Genomic DNA, 18,886 nt, shown 5'->3' on the forward strand with positions numbered 1-18,886 from the left:
CCATAGAACTAACACAAAAACTAAGAACCATGCATGGAGGGAATCAGTTCACGGAGAGAGAATAAAAAGGAAATGTTGTACCTTTTTTATGCATGAGCTAGTTTGCTTAATCAAATCCGCGAGAGTTGATTGATCAAACGGATGACTTGGGAATTGACTCTATGTCGAGAAAGGAGAGGGAATGGAAAAACAGCGGTAAAAATCAAAAAGTCGACACTATATAGTGAATGAGAGAGAAATCTACACAAAACAGAAAAAACGGCTACAAAGTTATAGAGTAAATAATTTGACGATATTTTATGAAATAAAATCAACCTCACTTTTTGGATTTTGTGCTTTGCGTGGAAATAATACTTTAGAGTACGAGTTTTTTTTATATTTATAAGGCTGTTGGAATTTAAAGTATTGTGTAATAGTTTTAGGGATATTTCAAAACTTATTTTCATTGATACACTATAGAGGATAAATCAGTTAGAAAGACCCGTGATACACAAGAATGTAATAAACTTGCGAAGCTAATTTGATTAAGTTGAAGAAATGGATACGAATCAAATCATCAAACAGACATACGTGAATGTATGAGAGCAGTTTTAGAGATATTAGAGGAAGAGACAAAAAAATTCACTTGTCAGAGTGGTCGAAGTTACTACCAAGAAAAGGAACAGTTGAGTTAAAGAAGGGATGAATGCATGCAGAATAATGTATGGGAAACACAGACATGGTGGTGGTGGGGTAACAAACTCAGCAGCAAGATCAAAGGTAATAGGTTCGATACCCTCCGAGGTAGTTTCTCATACGCCTAGGGAAATTGTAATTTTTATTATTTGCTTTTTTGTTGATTAGCTTTCAAATTAAAGATGATTGCGACGTAAGCGAAGTAAGTCCACAAGAATAGGGAAGCATGGAGGAAAGGAATAAAAGGGTTTTATCTCTGAAGCAACCTAAAATAGACTTTGCCTGCCCCAAAAGGAAAGAGAATGAATAGTTAGTATTTGTGCGTGCAATATTAAAAATTGGATGTAAAATAGCGTAATATAACAAACGGCGATGAAATTATAACCATTATAATAAAACAATATAACCAAATAGCTAAAAGAAACATATGATTGGAATTCTAATTTCACGACAATGCTGCCAATTCGTGTCTCAACCAGGTTAGATTCGTGACCGAGACCATTATGTTACATTTTATTCTCTCATTTCAAAAATAAATATAACCGAATCAGTGAGCCATCATCCTTTACACAACAACTTCCTGCTTATCTTAACCATAAGTATTGATTTTCCTTCTTTTCTATGAAATGACCCGTAGACCCAAAACCTGATAGATACTTAATTCACGCCACTGCCACGGTTATTTCACCTGATTGCAATGAGTTACCGCCTCTTCCTGTATGCTTAGTCCTCTCTATCACTGGGCGTACTCGCGTGTTCTGAAAGAGGCACGAATTTTACAATCGACACCCGAGATATGAATCTGAGTTGCTTAAAACCGAATTTAAAACAGAACCGATCTCTAAAAATGTCAGCGCTAAGCCATTCATTACATTACTCTATCCAAAAATATATCGGCATGCTTTAACGGATAACGTTTATTGGAGCAGTGGAGGCTTTTCATTGGTTTAAGATAAGGTTCAAGAGCACTTGGATTTTTAACTGGCATATAAACAAGTGGCGATATGATTTATCAACATGCCCATAACATCACCTGGTTTTCATCATTGATTGTATTTATATTTTATTTTAATACTAGGACTTCATGTGACGAGATACATAGTATAGAAATAATACCATGTTTTTGATATGACAATGATTAATTTTAAATATCGCACTCTAAAATTGTTTTAAATGGAAATGTATCATTACATTTTCTTAATTATCGGAAGTAGCACTATTACAGAGTTGCTCAATTTTTGTATGATTCGTAATTAAGGGTAGGTGTAAGAAGAATAGTTCCCATATAAATTTTTTTAAAATACCTAAGTCAATACGTGAATTCTTAACACATTTACACGTTGGAGAAAACTCAAACCATAATTGGAATATTTTATGATTCATTGGAATTCTCTCTAGATTACCCAGTATGGTAATACTTAGTCAATCAATTTTCAGGATACCAAAAACTTCTTTTCTAAATAAGGAACACTGACAAAATACCTGCTTACCCTTTTATCAGTTATAAACAGTTGACTACATACCAGCATTAAGAATATAATAGGTGAGTAAGATATGCACAGAAAGGTATCTAAGATGTCCATTATAATCTTGTGAATCGCATCGGAAAATTAAAATGACAAATGCAGTACATCTTTCTTTCCCAATAAGCGAACCAGTGTGCTCTTAAAGTCTTTATAGCTCTTAAAAACTCTGGGACATATGATTTTCACGAGTAGTTCTGTTACATAAATCTGGATTTGAATAATAAAGTAACCACCAATCGATATACCTACACCGTAACTCGCCAATTTTGATCCACGAAATTTCTCATGGCAGGCATAATATATTCGTCAAAGCCACATAAAGTTATCGTGTCACGGGGTTCCTAAAATTTTATCGTAATCACTTCTATCTCAGCCAAAGGAAATATATTGATTTGTATGATAATTCCGATCGAAGAAGCAGAATAATATAAAGCTTTGACCTTTTCTCATTTTCACATATTTATTTTTCAAAATTATACTCATAGTAATAATTGACTAAGTTTATTCACAAAGACTACTACATCTCAATTACATACGCTCAATAATAAGTCAGATCAATGAATGAATGAAGTTATTATTGAGTGCTTCAAAGGAACAATGCAAGAGGCATGAGATCACGATTAATTAACACAAAAGTAATGAGATTTTTGAGAAGTAGAAGCGCTTAGTTAATCGCTACAGTAGGAGGTAATAAACTACAGCAAGTAGAGCAGCTTTTGTGTATTATTTATGTCGTACCTAAGCAGGATTTCCGAAGATGGCGCATGAGAGTGGGGATATTAGGAGAATTACGATGGCCGAAGAGTTTTTTGAAAAGAGGAGAATTTATGACGATTACACTGCGTAATATTTCGAAGAAAAGATAAATAAAGACATCAGTATTGAGTAAAGGACCTTATAAATGTGAGACCCAGTCTTCGGAGTAACTGGACGAGCGCAAATTGAGATGTGGGTTTGGCAGATAATGGAGACAAGAAGTTGGAAAGAGAGAAAGGCAATGGCAGAGGTATTAAATGTTACGAGCAAAAAAAGGAGCTAAAGGGGAAAATCCGAGAAAGGCAAATCAAGTGGATGGAGGAAATATTGAAAGGCAATGGTATATTGATGGCTGTGATAGAAGGGAGAACGTTGTGTAAACAGGGTAGAGGAAAGATGAGAGAGGGCTTTTTAGACAGCATGACGGTAGGCAGAAGTTACGGAGATATGAAGAAATAATGGTAAAGAAATAGGCTCATAATATTCAAAAGTAATACCCTTTGGACCCTCCTAAAAACTAATTTAAAATAGATAGAATATTTAACTTTCGATTTTAAGCTTTTTGAGAAATTTACTTATTTTTGTTTATGCTTGGATAAATATCTATCGTGATTATCAAAAGGAATTCTAAATGAAAGATTAGGAAAGACTAAAATAAATTCTTATTAAGGAACACGCTACAATTTTGAATGATGATCTGAACTTAACTTTATTTAATGCTATTATATTAGTTGAGGATTAATCTCCCGAAGAAATAAATTATGCAATAGGAAAACATCGTTTCGTTAATTTTATTTGGTGAATAAAGTCATCACAATAGCCAGCTTTTGAATTTCCGGCATTACGAAAGATTTTAATTGGTTAATTGGAGATGCAACCGACAGTTTAGATCATCTGGGGGTTCATGGATAATTTGGTAGAGGTGGGGTGTTTGGGGGAATGGATAAGGGTGGAAACCTGACATCGACATTAGCCTACTCTTAAAGATAGGCGCCAAGGGGTCCGAAGTTAAACGTTCCATCTGACGGATGGGATTACACCCGTGCAGCACTCTCCGTAAAGCACCACCCAAAGAGCTCGGAATTCCTCTGAAAAACCATGACACTACCTGGATTCAACCCTAGGCCTCCGGGGTGGGAAGCCAGTACATTATCCTCCTCACAATCAAAATCCGACGATTGAAGAATTTTCTCTAACTAAATAAACTTGTAGATATTCTCGAGTTTCTACGTAAAGCACCAATGTTTCATCTAATTATCACTTAAATACTGGTCTTTAATATTTGAAAATCCACTCATTATGTCAAGTTAAAAAGGTTCATGACCAACAATAGTTTTAATTGGAACATAACGCCATTACCAAATATATGGGATTATACAAAATCAAAATTTTTCAATTACGAGTGTACCATTTTTTGCAAAAATGTTTGATCAAATACTACAGAACACGAAAATTAGCCGTAAAAAACCCTCTTTTCATAGTTACGCATAGTCGTAATAAAGCGTAATACGAATAATAACTTGTAGTGCAGCTTTCATCAGAAAAATATCATTAATCATGAGAGGTTTAGGCTTCATTTAATTATTGCTTTCATTCTCTTTTGTAATCTAGCATGTTACTGGTTTAAAGTAATAGCGCAAAATACCTTTACAAAATACATGTTTGTATAGTTTGTGTTTTTATAATTATTGAAATCAGGGATGGGATAAAAAGAGATTAATTGGAAGAATGCACCCAAAAGAAACGCGAAAATGTTTACCATTAACAAAATTGTGAAAGAAAATTTTCATTTTCAAAAATTAATCTTTGCAGGTAAAAAATATATTTTTAGTGGAGTCGTTCTCTTATAGTCGTGTCAATCAAAAGGTCAATGAATACTTCACTGCAGGCATTAAATATATTTTTAGTGGAGTCGTTCTCTCATAGCCGTGTAGAATCAAAAGGTCAATGAATACTTCACTGCAGGTATTTCAGTCGCCTCTCTTCATTGAGGGGATGACATGGGATGAATCGCCGCAGTTGCACAGCTGTTAGGTCCTGCATTGGCTAATGGTACCACTTTTAACCTTCTTGAGGGTGAAAATCATGAAATACGCGTAAATATATGTGTTTTCATCGATAGTGAAAGGTTTTTGATTTCAAACTTTATGATATTACTTAGAAGTTAGCTCAGTCGTTTTTCGTTTTACCATTAAAACCACTTCGTTCGTATTATCACTAGCCGGAAAGTTTGGCAACAAATCCGCGAGATTTTGGCAACCTCAGCATCGCTCTAGCTGTGTGATCTCTCAACTACCGTTCTCTCTGAGGAATCACAGGAGGTACAAGGAAAGGTTCTTCAAGGGTGGTTATTCTCATTTCTTGACTCATTGTTTCACTCACCTTAGGCCCAAATAAACTCTACCCTCACTCATCAAACTAACAATAGCTTATACGGTTAGGTACTAATAACCGAGGCAAAACCGAACCGAATAACAAAACTTTCAAGGCATAAAAATCATTTACCTTGAATTACCATTTTTTCACTTTGAAATTGCTACATTTTAATGCATATTAGTGGATGACTCATTTAAAGTTGCTGTCGCCGCTATTCCCGCAGTTCTTTTAATTTAACCGAAACGGTGATATGAGTTCTTTAACATTTAAATATAGCCCTTGACAGTTGAAGCACTGGAAGTAGTACTTAAAATGCAAATGGCTTTTTCACAAGAACTCACGTAAAAATAGTATGGCAGAATAAAAACAATGTAGCGCAGTCCCAAAAGTAAGTAGAGTGATGCTCACAGTCATTTTATACTCGAAGTACGCTATCCACAAAGAGGTTTTGGCTCAGGAACAGAGAGTGAGTGTAAGTAAGTCACTGCAAGTTTTACGTGGAAGTCCTCGAAAGGCTGTAGAAAAGGGTACAACGCGTCAGGAAGGATATCTTTGCCAACTGCAGACTGCACAACGATAACATGTCGTCCCCAACAGACTACCTCATGGTACCTCGCCAAATACTATGTTGCATCGCTGTCCCAGGCGCACTACATCCCCAATGTATTACCACCGGACTTCTTTTTGTTCCCAAGAATAAAAAGGAGCTTGAAATATGACCATTTAGGAAAGCTGGATTACAACAGAGGGGCCGTGACGAGGTGCCTGAGCGAGGTTCTCGTCAACGACTTCCTGGATACCTACCGCGACTAACAAAAGGCTCTGGATTCCGTGTGTCGATTTACAAGGAAGCTATTTTGAAGACTTAAGAAGAGTAATCTTTACTTTGATCAATAATGCATTTTTCCATAGATTTATTCTATTTTTTTTCGAAAAACCTTGAATATTCGCTTATGAGAGACCGTTATTTCCCTCTATAAATATATCTCTTTATAAATGAAATAGGTGTACGAATACATAAAACAACTTAGAGGAGAAATGTCAAAACGGCCGGAATAAAATTGCTGACAACATGTGCGTTCGGCCGTAAAAATTCATAAAACAACGTGAGGTCTCATAAGGTCCAATAAAAAATAGGCATCGGATAAACAACGGGAAGAAACAAGTTTCTTTTGTCCGGGTGGAGGGGGATTTCCTCCACATAATCCTTGAACTTTACCCCTTTAAGACCTCCCTCGTCAGAGCGTCACATGGTGGGCAGGAAGAGAATTTTTACTGGATGATGCAGAGTGCCTCAGGGTCCCTTGCCCAGCGGCGGCAACAGGGTGACGGTTTGCAAAGAGGAGAGGGAGTCATGGGAGAAACCGCACCAAATACCCTTTCACGCGTCAATCAACTCCTTTCGGACCGCGGATAATCCCCTTCCCACTCCCGTCCCATCGTCCTCCCTATCCCAAAATCCCCCACCCGCCCAATTCGCCTCCCCGGGTCAGCGCCTCTCAAAACAGCGGCTCTACAATGATCCTCCCCCAAGCGCTACCGCCTCTCCACCCTCTTCCTTCATTCTCGCTCGGCCTCAAAACATGGCCCCTCACACCTTCTACGGCACCTCCACCTTCCCGGGGGCCTTTCCGCTGGCCGCTGACATGACACGTCCTACATGGATGTGAGTGTGTGCCTTTTGATGGTTGGTTTGGCAGCGAATACACTAACAGCGAAAGGATTTGGATGAACTTGGGGTAGGAGGGAGGTACAGGGATATGTATGGAAACGTTGTTAGAGTGTGTGTTTATAAGAGGCAAGGAAGGAAAGCGAGAGTCTCTGTCACCTGGACGCCAATTGTGGGGGGCTTATTGCGGGGGAGGAGGGGGTTGAAGTGTGTGAATAAAGCTCTGGAGAATACCCGTCTCAAAAATATTTTCCACGAGAACGATGAAATATGATCACTAAGGAGTGAGTACGCTCTGCGAGCTAGAATCTAAAAGATTTTTTTAATCCTGTGGATGATCGATCCATATAAAGCGAATGATTGCCTCCACGCAAAGACTGTGGTTCCGCCAATTTTAACGGATCTATAATTAGGCAATATAATGCCTTTAATTCTACAAGTGTCGTGCCTGTAACAGAGAACTAATTATAAATATTATAATATACTCTAGTTCTTCATCAAAGAAAGAGGCATGCTGAATTTTCGGATAGAAAGAACCATGGTATAAGAAAACAAAAGTTTATTTCGCTCAATGATCGCTCGCCCTATACAAATTCTAATAATTGGTTGCCTTGGAGAAATATTCATGCAATAGTTATCCCAAAAATGTTATTTTCAAAACTTGACTTATCACTAAAGAAAAACAAATGGTACTAAATTCCATTCCCTTTTCACAATCGTGGATTTATCGGATTATTTCTATCTCTCGGATCATTAAATATGTACAGAGACTATTAGGAATGAAGTCAGAGAATAATACATTCCCTTCTTCTAAATATTATTCTTGTGTAATGCATGTAATGGTCAGTTTAGTCAGAGTGATCATTAATAAGTTGCAAACAGTAGCTTTCTACATGCATCAACGCACAACTGCATCCACGGACAACGAAATTCACGTATAATTAATTACTCCAGGAGATATCACCGATTCCCAAAAATTTTAGTCCAGTTCTCCTGAGAGATTTATTTTTAATTTTCGATTAGTTTCAAGATTTGACGCAAGAGCATTGGAAATGGGGTATAAGAAGAAAGGTACTGGATGCTTACGATCAATGGGACTGAAAAAAAAGCCGCAGAGGTTTAATTGGACAACAACGGTAAATGCGGCGAGTGGCTACCGGAAGGGGAAACATAGTACATTATCCGTGAGTTTGAGAACATCAGGAGGAGGGTCTACTGATATATTCAAACTCATGGTGTAATTGGGGTCGACGTTAGTGAAAAAGGCGCAGGAGGAAATTAAGAGCGTGAACAATTGAGTGTCAAGAATCAAATTATCGATGGAAACGCAGGTGCGGAAGAAGGAAGAATTTAAGGTTTGAAATAAAAGCATTTTGAAGATCACAGGAGGGATAGATCCTCCGTCGATATGATTGAAGTTACTTCGTGAAATTTTTGCGATACACAATTGGGGGTCCATCCCTTTTTCAATGAAATGACGAAGAAAAGTTGTAACTTTTGTTTTAAAGTATGCGGAAAAAGAAGTAATGTGAAAAATTTTTCACTGAATCCATGAATAAAATGGAATCCCCTCGTTAAATGCGAATAATGAAATAGAGGATTAAAAAAGTCGACTACTCAATTTTTTGGTTGGTGATTTGTCAGCGAGTTCCATGTAATGTAATATTTTCCGTCATACTCGGCAATTTGTGAAAAATATCTCTCGGAGCATCCTCAAAAATATCCTATATAATGCAGATTGAAAGCTTGCGCAGGCATTAAAGATTCCTAGATGAAAAGGGACTATTGTGTTGAAATTCTCTCTGCCATTGAATAAAACATTTCAATATTTCAAACATTAGGTTTAGAAATATTGTAAAAGTTAAACTAACTAGTCAAGGAATAAATGGAGCTTGTGCTAACCAATTTAATATTCAGGTATTTCGTGATTCCCAATGACCAAATCTGGTGATTACATAAATATAGATACTTGGAGGGTAACGAATCAGTAAATGAGTCCAATAAATGCAGGAATACCTGATATTTGTTGACACTAATTAACCGTCCTAATGGACTCCTCAAATGGGTCGATATTTAAATTTTAATGGAATCACCCAAATTTTGAACTTTTTATTTGACTAAACTTTTATCTATGCCAAGATTTGCTGTTTGCCATGCCACTGCCAATGCCTTGCAATATTTCAGCAATATGAAAACGCGATATTCTAGCTTCTTTGCGTCTTTGGGATAACTTGGTACCATAAGGCGTGGGTGATCTCGTATTTTACAATCCTCATCGATTCAAAACCATTCAAGCATTCTCGCAGTTGTCACCAATTGTGATCGAGTATGTCAAGTGGTACATGAAATTCTCATATTTTCCTCATTCTCATTTTTCATAATTAAATTTGGAGGAACAACCTGGGTTATCTTTAGAGTTGTATGAAGATTTTTTAGAATATAGTGATGACTAAACGAAAAATTCCATATTCCTTCAGAAAGTCAAGAATGCCAGGTATTGTTAAGTTTTCAGAAGGGTAGCATAAACTGTTAAGATAAATTAGGGACTACCTGTCCATAAGTATGCACACACGGAATCGTATGATGTGATTTTGTTTCCAAATCGCCCAAGAGTGACGAAACATTTAAGCAAATAAATGCTTTAAGTTTTAGTTCAAAATAAAACTTTTAGGCACGAGTAATAATTTCTCGAATATTAAATGACAGCAGGTTAAAAATGAACGCTATAATGAAATATATCGTACCATAATTACTGTTAAGGTCACGATAAATTAAACCAATATGAAGAGTAGTGACGATTCATCACTGAGTGGATGGTAAATGATTTTATTCAAAATAATGTGAGCCACTTTGTTTTCCTCAGTATACAAGGAAACGCTTCAAGTAAAATTACCACATAATATTCCACAATGGTATGACGCAAGCATCAAAAATCTTATTTTATCTTTAATTATTGGTTCACTGTAAGGATTGCAACGACCCAAGGGTGAGTATCAGTAGGAGGATTGAATTCGCCCGAGGTCCGATTGGGACACTCGTACAAGGTATTAAAATGCATTACTGACATTTATAAAAGAAAAGCTTCCTTTGTTACACAGCTCGTCCTGGCCTCTACTGGGACATTACGTGATTTAATGCTTTTGATAAACGATTCCCTTGTATGTGAATGTGTGAGAGACGTGGTCATAAAAATGGAGAGGAGGATTTGTCACGATAAGCTGCAATGAGCCGGATCAATTTTACATTTCTGTGGCTCAACTGCGGCGTGGCATTGTGCCGGAATTATCTGGGAATCACATCACTAAAGGAATGGGAATTTGGTTGCAGTATTGGCTTAATTAAAAATGTGTGCATTAGGCGCACGTTCATTTTGATGCAAAGTTTGAAATTTCTTTCCTAATACCTACGAAGGCTGATGCGATTGAACCTCCATCATCGGCATTTCCTCCTCGCTTTCCTGTTCCTGGAAGGGCTGACTTCAATAGAAATGGCACGAATGTGCATCAAAACTGCTTTCATTTCACAACCGAAGTAGCATACATCTGATTGCATTAATCTTGCAAATTATATATATATATATATATATATATATATATATATATATATATATATATATATATATATATATATATATATATATATATATATATATAACACTTTTTGAAAGTCTCACGGACGTGAATAATAATATAATAATGGAAACACACAAAAAAGAGACTCACTATTTTTCGAATTTTCGATGGTCTGACGGACAGAGTTCTGTCCCTCTCTTCCTTGATAAAGGTGGTCACGACCACCGAAAATTCGAAAAATAGTGAGTCTCTTTTTTGTGTGTTTCTGTCTGTGTCCACTAGTGCTAAGTGTTACACATTATATATATATATATATATATATATATATATATATATATATATACCCACAAATTTATTACATACCACTACAGCGAGTGATGAGGTAAGCTCAAAAAATACATTCATAAATTATTCCATGGAAAAATGATATCAACACGAACGAAAATGAGGAAGTCCTCTTTTCCTTTTGATTCGATCGTAAAAACACATTGAGAACTAATATGCAGTTAAAACTCAAAGAAGAAATCAGAAATCGAAGAAATTACTTGGCTAATTCCTCAAGGGACCACGCAGTCTCATTCTTACAGCCTCATGAATTTTATGCACCACAAACGATACGTAAAAATAGTAATTTCACTATATTTATATTATTAATTTATACACTAACTTCTGAATTTTACTAAATTCAATAATATGTAAAAGGTGGTGTCATATTAAGAGCAACATAATTACCATTCACGGTCTCCAATACATTTTAATTGAAAAATCTGTGCATTCCGGTAGTCAGTGCAATTAAAAATACAGATTAAAGCGAAATATCAATTTATTATTATTATACAATTTATGCTACATAGTACCCTGCAAGCCACCACATATGTGTGGCAGGGAGTGACACCAGATTACGTTTTACCCAAAATACTTCCACCCCCCCTTCCCAAAACGAGTTGAGGACAAATTTATTCTGGTCGCTTATTTTTTCCTGAGAAAAAATACATCTTAAATCTATCAGATCTACACTTCATTTCTACAATGTTATTTACATGATCTATCCTACCGTTGCACGCTGGAGCTAATTATACATTTTAAATGTCATCGCTGATGAGAAATTCTAATAATTTATGCAAAGATTTAATATGTAATCTAACTTTCGCCCCGTGAGTGATTCCCAGCCTAGCTCCTTCAATAATTTTGATACGCTACTCAGTTTATAATGACAACGCTTTGCAAATCAAGCTCTTCTAAATTTCTCTTTAAAAAAATAAAAAACCTAATTTTGCGAAACAATTTAACTTCATGATGATCCTATGTGCTTGCATCATATTCCAAATGAGACATAACCAGCGAAATATAACATTTCTCTTTAACCTTTTCCCCACATTTCCCCATTACTCTTCGAATAAGTCCTAATTTCTTGTTATCTTGTCAACATATTCCCCACATTTATGTTTCAGTCAGGAGAGTAAGTAAAGTCAACACACAGTAAGCATTCACCAGTTTGAACTGTAGTTCCGTTTCTTTTGATTGTTGTTATGGAGAGAAACCTACAGACTTGGAACGGTATAAGACGAGGTAAGCCAGAATTCAATGATAATATTCCTATTACTATCAGGATACCAAATTAAGGCAATCGAGTTTATCAATCTTGCCATGCATTAAGATTTTACACCTGGTTGTCATTCTGTTTTCCAGAGATCACCGTCAAAGTTTCAAGAGAAAATGCTTCCCCATGAGCATACCGCAGGCTATTGAAGGCTGCGAATGATGACTTAACAACGAAAAGCATGAATCTAAAGGAAACTGGAAGGAACCGCGTTGTTAGGAGTGAGGTGGAAGAGATGGAGAAAGAATAAGAGAGAGGGAGACAGAAGGAGACCCGGAGGAGGGCCCTTCAGCCGCCCAATCGCCGCCGCCACCGCACATAGAGTAGCAACATCTTTTCCGCTTCCCCTTCCACCGCGCATCCAAAACGCCCCACGTTCCTCAGCGGCATATATGGAGCGTGTGGCCCCTAGGCAGAGGCTGAACCGACCCCCCCCCCCAACCCACCTTCCACTCCCTTCTCCACAATGGGACCCTTTTTCTGCACAGTCGATTTCATCCCACGACACTTCACGCAAAGGGGAGCCCGAGGCGGCACGAGATGTGCGGAGGAAGCGGCGGATGGGGGGTGGGGGGTTAAGGAGGGTGGAATGGGGCGTCGAGCAAAGGGGGGAGAAAAAATTGCGTGGGACTGCTCCCGGACGGGTGGTGGGGTTAGGCTGGGAGGTGGCAGAGGGGAGGAGGCTAGAGGGTCTCTTATTGAGGAGGACACAGCTAGTGGTTTGAAGGGGGTGGTCGGGGGAGTGAGTCTGGGAAGGGGAGGAAGCACGAAGAGCAGTGAGAAAAGCCGCCAGGTCCGCCATAAAATAAAGACAGGAAGAAATCTCGGAGACGAAAAGGAGGAGATTGCAAACCACGGGGACTTCGAAAAATACACGCGGCAATATAGAGGTAGGAAATAAAAGTAAATTAGTTTTTCGCAAAAAAATAAATATTTCTCGTAATTTAATTATTATTATTTTTCCCGATAATTTCAAATTATAATAGATAACGGCCGATGAAATGAAGACGAATTTCCAGAAATTAGTAAGAAAGTTATAGAATTACTTTATTTTATAATAGGGTTTCGCAATTGTTTTATTTGGCACGTTGAATAAAAGGTCTCAGAAAAGTCTGCATGTGTCAAAGTTTTTTCCTAGGTGCGATATTTTGGATCATGTGAAAACACTCGTTAAGAGGAAAAAATATTATTTCAATTTCTAAAATAATCTCAAAAAATTTTCTAAAATAATGTCTAATTCTCTAAAATCTCTAAAAATATTATTTCTCCTAAGAATGTTTTTCTAATATGAAATAATATATTTAGTTTACATTGCGCCCAGAACAAAAAAGTAAACTAGAGTAGCTTCAATTCACTCTATGAAAGTATATATATTTATTTAATACAATCCCTAATGAAGGAAATTGGCTTACCAACAGAATGTTAAAGATGACTGTTATGTTTCATAAGCTCATACCTTGGGGACAGAAAGATTGAGAGTTAGATGGTAAGCCATTTCTTAAGTTTTGTAATTTTTGTTGATCTACATAAGCACCCTTTTAGCAATATTGAAAATCATGAAGGTCACGTCTTCAGCCTGTAACTAAAAGTGAAGGAACTGAGAACTTGAGCACTTTATTGTGCAATCAAGGGAATATACGAGGGTCATCCGGAAAGTAGTACCCGTTCGTGCCGCATGAAGTGCTGACGACGCGAGTAGCCGCTGGACGAGGTCAGATAGCTTCAGTGGCTTGTCTGCCTTCTCTGAGCCAAGTTGCGTGACGCTAGCATTGCCTGTGTTGTTTCTGTGATTGTTTACAATGTTTAAAAAAATTGAGAACGCCGCCAGTTGTGAAGTGAGGGCAGTGATTAAATTCCTCAATGCAAGAAACGTTCGCCCATGTGATATTCATCGCCAATTAAAGGAGGTGTATGGAGACAATGTAATGGACGAGTCGTCTGTTCGGCGGTGGTGTCGCAACTTCAACATGGGGAGGGGGAACACACACGACGATGAGCGTTCGGAGAGACCGTCTGTCATTACAGACCAACTGGTGAGCTCAGTTGACGAATTCGTGAGGAACGATCGGCGCGTCACAATTGATGACATCTGTGAGCATTTTCCCAATGTTTCTCGAACAATTGTTCATGAAATTGTTAAACACCATCTGCATTATGCAAAAATTTGTGCAAGATGGGTCCCTCGCGTATCTCAATGAGCTGGCGGCGAAGGACTATGCAGCAGGAATACAGAAACTTGTCACACGTTATGACAAATGCCTTAATTTGCTTGGAGATTATGTTGAGAAGTAGTTTAAAGTATCCTCTTTCAAATAAAATTTTTTATGTTTGTTAATATTTACTTTTGTGTCTTTATGTCACGAACGGGTACTACTTTACGGATGACTCTCGTAATATGGAAGCAAGGTGAAATCATTTCTAAAAATTAAAATTATGAATTCTGTCAACATTATTGCTATAATTGTTCGGCAACAGAAGTATAAGGAGAATAAATTCCCTAAACATAGCTATTAGCATTAATGTGCTTCATTATGCTACCGTTAACTGCAATTTCCATTTCATATGCATAATTCAGTACTGGTTTCTGTGAATAAATATGAATTCCTTCAAACGTTGAGGGGCACTACGAAATTATCATATTTCCCTGGAGTCGATATACGTTGATATTGGAGGAGATGATATACATTTACGATCTTAAAAGTTACAAAATTATATTATTTATTCTCAAGTAAAATCTTTTTCCCCAAGTATCTCCAAGAAAAGGTGGTAGCAAATAAATCGCTATCGCCACTTCGCCGTCACCATCGCTATTTCAATGATGAGATTAGTTTTCTACCGTCCTTTATATTCCTCTATTTAGTTTTATTGCCCTCACCTCTTGTTAGTTTTTCTGTTTCACGTCCTTCTTAGGTGGTCGTATGGGCTTGTCTATCGATCTTCTTCGTAGTATCTACCAATTAATTTTCCCATGCATGATGTTTATAACTAACATAATGCGGATCTAGGTTGTTTCCAATCCTTCTAGTTCTTCTTTTCCGTACAGTCATCTATATGGGCCTCTCCTCTTTTGAATAATTTCTTGTTCCTCACTTTGTCTGCTCATTCAATCCTCATTTTTCTCTTTCGGCGCTGTTTCAAACGGTTCCATTCTTCGCTAGTTCACTTATCAAACGTTCAATGTTTCTGATGCGTAGAGTTGCATGGTTCATACTCTTAGAAGAAATGCTGCCTTGTTTGAAACCATAGGGTGTTTAAACCTAACAGTTGGCACTCTTTGCGAACGCCTTCTCAGCTTGAGCTGTTCACTTAACGAACTTGTGATATCTGCCTTCATATTTTCTCTCCCACACAAGGGTTTTAGTCATATTCTGGTTGAGGATCATATTATTATGCATAATAAAGGGTCCATAGTGAGTTGCTAGGAAGTCCTCGCGCGCTTCTTCAACTAAAGTTGTGTCATCTTTTAATAGGAGCATCTTTATTTCTCCTCCATTCGCTTTAATCTTTATGCCTAATCCTTGTGCTTCTTTCGTTTCCTTTTTTAGACACAAATTGAATACAGCTAGCTAGAGGAATTTTTGTTCTTCCTTTCCTTTGCCTATTTTTTCTTCCCTTTGCCTTCGGTTTTTCAGTAGCATGGTCGTAACCTGATTCTTGTAGAGGTGATGGATTCTTCATTATTCTTCATTCTTCTCTAAAGTTCATAATTAAGTCTATGAATTGCAACGGGAGTACAGTGATATTAAAGTGAAAAACTAAATTTCCTCATAAATTAGAAAGGTATATGCTGAAGACATCTTCGTTTGATCTTAATCTTCAGTCAAATTAATCGAGGAGATTATTATCTATAACTAAGGGCAAGTATTTTTTGGAAAATGTATTTAAAAAAAGCAAAAATGGTAATAATAATCCATGCAATTAATTTCAATTAGTAAGTATGAAAAAATATCAAACTCGCTCCACCAATCCCACAAATTACTACGCATTTCCAGTTTTTGTATGAAATAGCGACGATTATGGAGAGGGACGTGATGAATAAAGTAAAATTGGAAATGTTTCTCAGATTAATTGTTATGACTTGAATAAGGATTGCGGAATTATTCCAAAGGAGGAAGAGAAAAAACAATGTTTTTAAACTTTGTAAATTTCACTGCTTAAACTTGTATTGCAAAACTTTGGATATGACATGAAACGCGGGCCTTATTTTAGCATGTAATAGCGAGATTTGCAACTTTTTCTAAATGTTAAATTTTGAAAAATATGCAAGATAGTAAAATTAATTAACCCATTCCTCTTTGAGGCCGTAGAAGCGGTAGATCCAAAAGATAAGCGTTGAAGAGCAGAGCAGCACGGAGAAAAATCAATCTATACTGTTAGAAACGCTTTTCAATGCGGGGTGGAACTGAAGAAGCCCTCCAGGGCAATGCCACCTAACGCTCCCTGACCGTGCAGCCATGTAAAACATGCTCCACATAACTGGAAAATCGCCCCTACCATACCCCCTTCCAATGCCCCATCGACATTGGCCCCTGCCACCCTTGTCCCACCCACGAAAATCGTCGCTTGACATACGTATCTGCGAGTGTGGATGACCCGGAGCGATCGCCCCTCCCGGTCGGCGCTTAACGAGGTGGTTCGCTCGCGGTCGGTGATTATGCGGGCGCCGAAGGCCCAACCACTCTCCTTCAATCCCCATTCTTCCCCGCGATTTCGAGAGGGTGTGTGAACGAGAAAGGTGTTTTTTTTATTTTTTAGACGAGGGGGACGGATAATGTAGTGGGGGATTTTTATTGAAGTGCCCTCGAAAACACAAAAAGCAACCGGCCCCATGCCGCCTCCCACTCAATTCTTTATGACGGCACGTCCCAACGTCATATTCGCCCCCACCAAACCCTCCCGGCACCCTCACCTGGGTCCTCATTACCACTTCGCCCCTGGAAACCACTCGTTTCCGACCTACCGTATACAAAGAAGCCGTACCAAAAAGCTAGTGCCGCACGAGACAACCAGGCGCTTCAGGGGGGGGGAGAAAGGACGCCTCGAGGCACCCAAACACTTCACCCTCCAATCACACTCGCATCCGGGGTCTGGAGATCCAGCCCGATGAAGACCGTGACGTTGCTTGATTGTAGTGCTCCTCGAGGCACTGCGACACATTCGGGGACATATCTACCCGAAACAATTGCTGTTGTTCTAATCGTATTTAGGCTTCCTTTCCTATTACTGACCCTACCCCATATTAGACCCCGACCCCGGTGGCGGCGGGGTAACGTCCTCGTCTGCCATTCCAAGGGTCGCGGGTTCGATTCCCGCCTGGGTGAGTTTTTCTCCACCTAGGGCTTGGGTGTTTGTAAATGTGATCATTGTTATCGTTGTTAATAGTTCGATGTAAAGGCCAGAATGCGCTGTTTTCGGACTTATACAAAATAAATAAATAAAATAGACAGCTAGAGATGAAGGCCATTTTTCAGGGACCATTGTCAACTCTGAAGCATAGACCATGGCAAGGACATACTGTTAAAACACTATATAGGTTCGACCAAGCTATTTTTTAAATTATTAAAATAATCTACGTCGCAGGTCTTCTTCGTCTTCGCTTCCTCTTTCATGACATGATCGCCATCCCACTCTGAATGGTGACCATTGTAACTCCAAAATTTTCACCGATTAAACTAACTTTTCCTCACAATTATTTCTTTCCTCCTGTTTTTACATCTTATCCCCACTTTTTAGTTAAGTTTTTCACAAGAATATTAATTCTACCATTTAAAGAGATTGGCTTATAGTCGCAGTCAATACCCTTTTTATTGAATAGTATCTGTGAAAATGAATTTCGCCTCCCTACTTTAAATTTCATGTTTGAATGAAGAGCATTTTTTGGTATTAAGAAGAAACGCTAATGAAGATCTAATAAAATATACTTGAGTTCACTTATCGTAGAATTAGGTGGAGGGCTGCCAAAATGCAGATCGAATATTGCTGAGGTTGGTGCAGTGCTACATTATTATTAGGTAATCTACCGGTTGAGGTAGGTTTTGGATGGACATAGCTACTAAATAAAACATTTTGTGACTCCTAAGAAAACACAAAATCCAGCATCCTACTCAACATAAAAGCATACAGTATATTTCCTGTATACGAGGGTCATCCGGAAAGTAGTACCCGTTCGTGAAATGAAGAGACAAAAGTAAATATTAACAAACATAAAAAATTTTATTTGAAAGAGGATACTTTAAACTACTTCTCAACATAATCTCCAATCAAATTAAGGCATTTGTCATAACGTGTGACAAGTTTCTGTATTCCTGCTGCATAGTCCTTCGCCGCCAGCTCATTGAGATACGCGAGGGACCCATCTTGCACAAATTTTTGCATAATGCAGATGGTGTTTAACAATTTCATGAACAATTGTTCGAGAAACATTGGGAAAATGCTCACAGATGTCATCAATTGTGACGCGCCGATCGTTCCTCACGAATTCGTCAACTGAGCTCACCAGTTGGTCTGTAATGACAGACGGTCTCTCCGAACGCTCATCGTCGTGTGTGTTCCCCCTCCCCATGTTGAAGTTGCGACACCACCGCCGAACAGACGACTCGTCCATTACATTGTCTCCATACACCTCCTTTAATTGGCGATGAATATCACATGGGCGAACGTTTCTTGCATTGAGGAATTTAATCACTGCCCTCACTTCACAACTGGCGGCGTT

This window comes from Hetaerina americana, unplaced genomic scaffold (assembly GCF_022747635.1).
Source record: "Hetaerina americana unplaced genomic scaffold, ioHetAmer1.1.p SCAF_8, whole genome shotgun sequence".
Classification (NCBI taxonomy): domain Eukaryota; kingdom Metazoa; phylum Arthropoda; class Insecta; order Odonata; family Calopterygidae; genus Hetaerina; species Hetaerina americana.